This window comes from Ambystoma mexicanum, chromosome 4p (assembly GCF_040938575.1).
Source record: "Ambystoma mexicanum isolate Mex_15411 chromosome 4p, UKY_AmexF1_1, whole genome shotgun sequence".
Classification (NCBI taxonomy): Eukaryota; Metazoa; Chordata; class Amphibia; order Caudata; family Ambystomatidae; genus Ambystoma; species Ambystoma mexicanum.
The window spans coordinates 490,890,838-490,899,413 of record NC_090927.1 but is presented as its reverse complement, the minus strand read 5'-3'; the positions used below and the strand labels follow the sequence as shown (position 1 = coordinate 490,899,413).

The 8,576-nt window shown below is 43.2% G+C and overlaps 1 long non-coding RNA gene across 1 annotated transcript; it reads right to left on the bottom strand.

Moving 5' to 3' along the window:
• Positions 1 to 6,842: 6,842 nt before the first annotated feature.
• On the bottom strand, positions 6,843 to 8,344 carry LOC138452601 (uncharacterized). Its single transcript, XR_011260252.1, has 4 exons — positions 8,273 to 8,344; positions 8,036 to 8,168; positions 7,725 to 7,892; positions 6,843 to 7,133 (listed from the first exon to the last, which is right to left on the bottom strand). It is a non-coding gene; the product is annotated as an uncharacterized lncRNA (long non-coding RNA).
• Positions 8,345 to 8,576: the final 232 nt, after the last annotated feature.

Sequence of the window (8,576 nt, the reverse complement as noted above, 5' to 3'; positions counted from 1 at the left end):
GGATATGGACTTAAAAAGCCAGATAAAATGGCGTGTTTCTTTTCCGATGTCTGTGATTAGCCCGGGGCAGTCCTGTGATGTCCACGAACATCTAAGATGTTCGGGGGCATCCATGCTTATTTGTGCATTACAGCATTGTTGAAAAGCAGGTTGTGGGTTGCTTATGACTTTGGGTCCCACATTTGGAATTAAATTCTAGAACGCACATGTGGGGTCCCTCAGGGGTCATGTGTCTCCCCTACACTGTACAACGTGTTCACTAAGCCTCTGTTTGATGATCTCGACGGTCTGGGTATCACCTACACTAACTATGCCGATGATACTCAGATCCTCATTCCGCTGACGGGAGAGTAAAACACGGATTTGGCCTTGGTGAACAAGGTGTACCTCATCATCAAGGCATGGATGGCCTCCCATAGTCTATGCCTGAATGATGACAAGATTGAACTCATCATCCTGGGATCTGCCACGTACCTAAACAAACTGGACCACAACTACACCAGTTTCATCATAGACAGCAACTCTATAAAGGTAGCCAAGGAAGTGAAAACCCTCGGTATTTACCTCGATTCTACCCTCTCCTTCCATAAACAGGTCACCTCTATGGCCTCCACCACAGCTTACACATGCAAGCTTATAAGATCAGCCAAACCCTTCCTTTCTACCCAAAGCTGCCTTACTCTAGCCAGAGCCCTTATACTATCTAAACTGGACTATTGTAACTCCCTCTATGTAGGTGCTAATAAACAGGTTATCAACAAAATCCAGATCTTACAAAACAATGCTCTTAGAGCAGCGCTTAGCTTCCCTAAAAGAGAACACATCTCTAATATTAGGGGAACCCACAATTGGCTCACCACCTCTGACAAAATCCTGCTCAAGGTAGCCTCCCTTACTCACAAATGCCTTAACAATGCAGCTCCCCGTTACCTAGCTGACAGAATAACTAGATACACGGCCAATACACACTAGAAATAGCAATGCAAACCTGCTCTCTGTTCCCAGATTCAAGCGAACGAAAATGGGCGGCAAAAGCTTCCAGGTGAAAGCAGCCCAACATTGGAACACCTTACCACCCTCCGTAAGAGCACCGCAAACCTACCACCAATTTAGATGTAATTACATCCAGTGGCTAAAGAACAAAGACCAATAATTGACATCTCGGTTGTAAATATTGTAAATATGCATAATTTGTAATTGTACCACACTGTCTCCTTCGCAACTGCATTGACCTATGTACACACTGTAAACTAATGTACAGCACTGTAACTAAGCTGAGAATATACTTGTAATGCTTGCGCCCTCATACCTTTTGGTCCGGTATGCCATATAAATGAATAAACAAACAAACAAACCTCATTTTGAATGGTTCTGGAAAGTGTGGTGCTGTTTTGTCAAGAGGGAACAAAGTTAGAGGGGGGGTCCCAAAATATTGTAAAAGGCTTATAAATGTGGTGCCATTTGACAAATCTGCACAAAGGTTTGCAAAACGATTTTAAATCTAGATATAAAACGATTTGCAAAGTCTGGTGGAGTTTTGTCAAGAGATGGCTAAATTAGAGGGGAGTATTAAAATGGTTAGATGGTTTATAACGTTGCCGTTTGACAAACGTGGAAAAATGTTTTCAGAAAGATTAGAGACCCAAACTTCTATGTTTGTGCAATGTCTGAATGGATTTTGTCAAGTGGGGGCTAAGTTATTTGACTTTTGTATGTACCTACATTTTGACACTTTTGAACAAATAAAACATGGGTGGATTTCCAGCAAGCTCATGTAAGGAGCATTGGCAAGGACCTAAAATCATGGTTTTGCAAATGTGTCCGTGTTTTATTTTTTGACTAGTGTCATAATGTAGGTACAAAAAATAGTGATATACCTTTGATGACTAAGGCCTGTGGCCATGGGCAGTGGCCAGATTGTCCGGGTCATGGCATAAGGTCTTGACTCAGACAATCTGGCTACTGGCCATGACGATAAGGGATGACCAATGGGGATAAAGTGCCCATGTCCACAAAGGACCTGCTATGTGGTAAAATGTTTCAAAATTGGGATATATTTGAAAGTGGAAAATCTCTCTTCGCCTTCTGCAGGCTGCCATGGAAAGGAAAGAGGGGCTCTGTATGGAGCACCGCCTTCCCGTTCCATGGTGGCCACTTTGGAAAAGAATTTCCTTCCTGTAGCGGTATGCCACCTGCATCCCGATGTAGGGAGAAAAATCATTTTTTAGAACCCCTGGTTTCCGCTTTGGCAACCCGGGGTGCAAATGGCCTTCATCCCGCATTGTAGGGTATGGAAAGGGGGATAATGGTCCAGAGCCCTCGGTATCTGCCCTCGCTTTGCTTGGGCCGATAACTTGGGCTGTCAGGCCATTATCCCTGTTCCAGTCCTTAAAACAGGGGACGAACACCACATTATTCCCATTAGCATAACACAAAATGCTAATGGAAATGTTGGAAAAACGTATTGAATCTATGTACTTTCCTGAGAAATGTAAAGTAGATAGAGTCCATAAGATTTGATTTTTTTTTTTTTTCAGGAGAGGTAAGAACGTAAGGTGGGGAGGGAAATGAGGGAAGAGGCACAAAGCACTAATATGGAGGGGCAGGCAGACAGGGGAAGATGTTGCACCTGTGTTACATCTTAAGTAGGGTGCAGTGTTTCTCATGCTCTTTGATTACAGCTTCAAAAGGACTTCGAAATGACTCCCCCCTGCAGAGTGGTGTGTCACAGTATATATAGAGGACTGTTGTCTTCAAAAGATATGGATAAACAGACTATTTTATGGCGTCCAAGGTAGCTGGTGGGATTTTGGATCCCACAGAAGTAGGATGTGTGGTTACAGTATTGGTTGAGGTAGATGAGATGGAGGAAGACTACTTACTACTTGCCAAAAAAGGAACAGACAGGCTTTCTGAGAGAATTGTGGTGGTTGGATTGAGTGTGCCGGCACATAGAGGTGGTCCCGTAGGAGTAGTGCTCAGGTTGTCCACAACTGGGTTTAATGTTGCGCTCAGTGCATTTCACATTGGTAGCCTTAGCCTTCATTACGCCCGCAACGTGGTAAAGAACCCCCACACCCATGATTCTCTCTGGGTGCTGGGGGTAGGCATTTCCTCTATCTCATCTTGCTGGTCCTCTTGATTATTTTGTGCATCTTTGTGCTTTTTTCGTTATCCATACCCTGCAGCTGTTGGTGGTTCTGGTGTTGATGGTGGTGGCTCCTAGGGAGGAGGGATGGCCATGGCTGATGTCAAGTTAAATAGAAGTAGTGCTAATATTCTTCCGAGTATGTACTCTCTCCTGGATTGCAGATAGAGAATCAGTAAGAATAGGTTTAGGTGCTGTGCAAGGGTACATTTATAGCTTGAAACTTCCTAGGTCAGCTGAAAAGGCAGTTTCAAAAGGTTTGTGAATCACAGACCCATTCATGAAGCGTGGCCTCATTCACGAACATGTCAAGACGCTGCTCACGCATGCATGGTCACGTGACACTGTTTAAAAAGTCTGCAATGATGTCAGACATTTGCGAATGTTGGCGAACAAAAACTGTGCAAAAAGTTGCAGAAAGTTTACAGAAGTGATACACATGTTGCTAGGAGGTGGGGAATGGCACAGTTTTAAGTTGAAACTTTCTAGATTGGCCAAAAATGGTGCTATATTGGGTGTAAGTATGATGTTAGGAAGTTCTAGAAAACTAGGGTGCACTGGTAAATACCCATGAAATGCAGTGAAAAAACATTGTTAAAGGGATGTTATGGTTACAATTAAAACTGAAAAAAGAGGAATTCTCCAGTTAGGGTAAGCTAAGCAACCATAACTCGCACCACCGCAGTGCACTGCTAGCACTAACACCAAGGACAACAAAGATGACATCACAAATGTGGTCTGGGGGAGCCGCCACGCCATATCTGGGGGTTCCCCTGCACAGGCTTCACCCATCAGTGTGTGTGGCTGGGTCTTGCAGTTTGAGAAGGACGCACCACATTCAGCTCCAACCCCTTCTCCTTCTTCTCTGGCTTCCTCACGGCTCATATACAGGAATCAGGAAGATCTCCCAGCTTCCTGGTTCCTGTTTGTGAGCAGCACAGAGGAGCTGAGGGTGCCGTGGAGTGACAGACCGAAGTTGGAAAAAGAGGTAAGAAGGCTTTTTATTTTAAAATGCGATGTGCATTTTGCATCTGTGAAGTGAATGTCAGATGTATGTATGTGTATGTATGTGCAATGAGTCAGTGAGTGGTGGGTGAATAAGATGAAATTTGATAGTGTGTGTGTTTTAATGTTCTCGGTGGGTGGGTGCCTGTGTACATAATGCAGTGAGAATGGATGTAAGAGAAGGTGCATGAGATAGTAACTGGTAGGTGAATGAGTATGGATGTGGTAGTTTGTGTTTGAATGTTCTGGGTGTGTGGCCGGTTGTGTGCCTTTGTAGAGTATGCAGTGAGAGTGGATGTAAGAGAAGGTGTATGAGCGAGTGACCAGAGGGTGAATGAGTATGGATGTGATAGTGTGTTTTAATGTTATTGACGGGTATTTGTCTGTGTGGAGAATGCAGTGTGAGTGGATGCTAGAGAACGTGTATGAGTCAGTCAGTAGTGGGTGAATAAGTAGGAATGAGATAGTGTGTGTTTGAATGTTCTGAGCAGGTGGGTGTGTTCCTGTGTGGAGAATGCAGTACCAGTGGATGTGAGAGGTTTATGGGTGAGTGAATGGTGGGTGGGTGAGTGAGAATGTGTGTGTGTGTATGTTCTGGGAGGGCGTATGCATGCCTTTGGGGGAATGCAGTGTGAATGAATGCGAGAGAAGATGTGTGGGTGGGTGAAAGGGGATTCCTGCATGTGTTTGTGTGTGTCTGTGTAAGACCCTCAGAGACTTACATAGAGCATGTTTGGCACATCCTTTATGACTTTGCATGTGTTACTGGTATTTTTGGGCAAAGCCAAGTTCATGTGTATCATTACCTGGCTAGACTGTCATTTTGGTACAACCAGTCCAGCCATTGCTTACTGTGGCATAACAGGTATTACTCAGCATCTTTAATAAAGCAAGCATGATAAGTAGTATTACCTTGCTAGACTGACATTCCGGTGTAGCGGCCTGTATATTTCTTACAGACTTTTATTAACTGACCATCTATGATGAAGCAAGGATAAGTGTTCTTATGGGTCTAGACTGGCTTATATTGGAACCAGTTTGGACATGTTTTCTTATTGTGACATGTTACTTTTAATAGCCAAACCAACATGAGTATTTTATTTCGTAGGAGTACTGCCACATATTTGCAGCGCCATATTTGTGCCTAGTGGAAGTAATGATACTATAAAAAACATCTCAAAGTAAACATGAGTATGTTCTTATATGGAAATACTAGTATATGTTGGTGGAGCCAGCATGGAAATGTTTGGGCACCGTCAGCATGACAATGGTTTTTTATACTGGCATATATTGAAGGGCCTAGCATGAGCTTGCACTGGGAAATGCACTTGTGCCCTTTTGGTAACTTGTACTTTTTTCCAAAGGTTACCCTACATAACTGATTGAAAGGTGCCTGGCCTTCTACCCAAATTTTCACAGAAAGTGTGCTGTGTAATGCACCATTTTAACCCATTATTAAAAACAGTTTCTCATGGGAGGGGGAAGAATCCCTCTGATCCCCTCAAACAGGTTTTTGTTAGTAATAATAATGATGTGTTATTTATATAGCGCCTTAATCCAAAGCGCTTTACAGAGCACATATTTACATACAATATCACCCAACCGAAATTGGTACTCGTTTATCGACCTCGGAAGGATGAAAGGCTGAGATGGCCATGCCGGGATTTGAACCTGCGACCTGCAGATCACGCTCAGATCGCAGCAGTGAGTATTCAACCTGCTGAGCTATCTTACATGCACCCTCGCTATACTCAGTCACAATTGCATATTTGTGGCAAATATTTACACCCTCCAATAAAACTGCCCACCAGCCACCACTTGTGGTTGGTATATTTTGGGACCAGGCTCTGCCCCCTTCTTTCAACGCTAGGTGAAACATTTAAGCTTTGATTAAAAACATATTTATTTATTTCACTTGGAATAGTGCATGCCCCTGCAGTGGCATAATCATCATGGACATTGCACACATGTGGTGGTTCGGACAGGCCCGGGGTGTGCCTCGTCCTGTGCTTTGTTGCAGAGATTGGGGGTGGGAGGGCTTAGCATGGCTCACATTGGGTGCCCCCACATTCTGTGCAACACCACTGATTGGGCTCTGCTCACCTTGAACGCATTCATGTGTGATATGAATGGTTGAGAGAGGCCGCAAACTCGACCAGGACCCTGCTCTGGTGCAACCATTTTTAAGAAAATAAGGGTTTGACACAGAGTCTCAGAATAGATAGATCCATGGAGTGACCCACCCCTCCTCACTCAAACACCTTCTTGGAAAGGGGGTTTGTGGAAGCTTTATTCACGGGCCAGTTCTGGAGGGATCATTGAATAACGCACCAATCAGATAGTGCTCTGAAAAATCATAGATGCATTGAGCCCCACTCTTGAGGGAAGTGCAGCCCCCACCATCCCCACACTTAACCCTGTTAAAATTTTTTGAAGAACAGTCATGTATCAAAGGCTAGGGCATTAAGATGTAAGTTCAGCGCTGGGTTGTGGGAGACGACATGTGGTTGCTTGTCACATAACTTAAAGATAAATGCACACGGAAGACAAATGGCCTCAGCTTACACTCACACGTAATTTTCAGGCCTTCCTCGTACAGCATTTTGCTCCTGGGTAAACAGACAGCGCACACCCCTACAGGTCAGTGCTTTTTTGGCTTAATACCACAAATAACAAGTACTTCTGTGTCCATTGATCTATTGGTGTTTTATACACTAGCTATTGCCTGCATTAGAGATTTTGGTTACCCTGTTACATTTACTGTATTATGTATGTTTTACATATAGGCCCCACGTCGAATCTGGAAACTGACATTCCCCAAATGTGTGATCGTCGACAAATCTCATATCCCCTATTACTCGGTTTTTATTTCTGCCTGAAATGAGAGCACCTGGAAACACGGGTGTTAGACTCATCTGAAGGTCATCTGCGATTACTTCCCGTGATGTGACTTGGGGGCAGGTTCAAATGTCATCACTTCCTGTGATAAATAAATAAAGAATATCCAATGTTAGGATCCTCTCGTCCCCTGCACACTTTCATATACTGTAAAGCCAGTCAATTCTTATGGACATATCTGCAAAATATTTAAACGACTCAATTCAAACAAACAGAGGGTTTTGATACCCACAAAATTAACCAGGTTTTAATTACTATAAATATAATATATACAAAAGTGAGGCAAAAAATACAGTTAAAAAAAAGATCTGTTGTTAGCTGACGCGTTTCGAGGTGATGCCCCTTTCTTCCAGAGCCAAGCGGACTGTGAAAATTAATATCAGAGAAGGAGTAAATCAATTCAATCATAAATGTTCTCCTTATTGGCTCAATAACAGAAATGCTTAACTCAATGCAATCGCTCAAATATACCAACTTTAGTGGAACGCTAATTTACGAATTAGATTAACCATTCATTGGAGCCAGCTGGATGACCCCTGCTTAAATACGTATGGTGATCTAAATCTAATAACTCAGTGAATGCCCAGTGGTATTAATTTAGCCCGTGTTTCCAATACCTCATGCACATTCCGTTTATACGTTATCGATGATGACAAATGTAGACAAGGCTTACCAACACTCCTTTCCTGGAGTGATCGCAGTGAAGAAATTTAATGGGGCATCGGTTCAGCGCCTGTGTCGGGTAGGACGTCTACTTCAGTATGCGCCCAATTAAGTGGTATTCATCTCAAGTAGTTAATCAATCAGCAATTGACACAGATACTGGTCCAGACCAAAATCACTAAAGCGGATGAAGACGCCAAGAAAATGACTAATGGGTGAGATGTGTCGGTCCTCTATAATATTAAACAAGCATTCTTAAAGGAGATATACAATCTTAATAATTCTCTGCAACAGAGAACAATAGGTGGTACACGCACTTACCCCTAAGCGGTCACAATTCCCCTAATTGACATCTACTTCATTCAATGCCTGGCGGTATTCGTTCTTATCAGGCAGATGTGCTGACTTCAAGGAGTCCGTTTTACAGCCGTTCCCAAATGCTTTCATCTAAGTTCTACAATAAGCAAAATGAATTCTCAGCATCCGCTAAATCCAGGTAACAATAATGTATATTTATCTTAAGTACAGAAACCAGATATCCCCATATAAGCCGCCTACCTTGCCACGAGACATCTGTTTGCTATGCTGGTGCAAGATTGGCGTCTGTAACTAAGGCAACCACACTCGTCATTCAACAAAGCGAGACGCCTACTTTGATTGACTAGTTAAATCCGATCCTGTGCAACATGGAAAACGGACTAACTGAGAGGTTATATCTAATCGTGCCACCATCTTGGAACATCGAGAAGTCTCCCATTACACTGGGAAATCGCCACCCTGTCCATGGATCTTGACAATGCATTCATGTATGTATGTTCCTATTTGCACTCAGAATGACGACAATTCAATGTTTATAAATGTA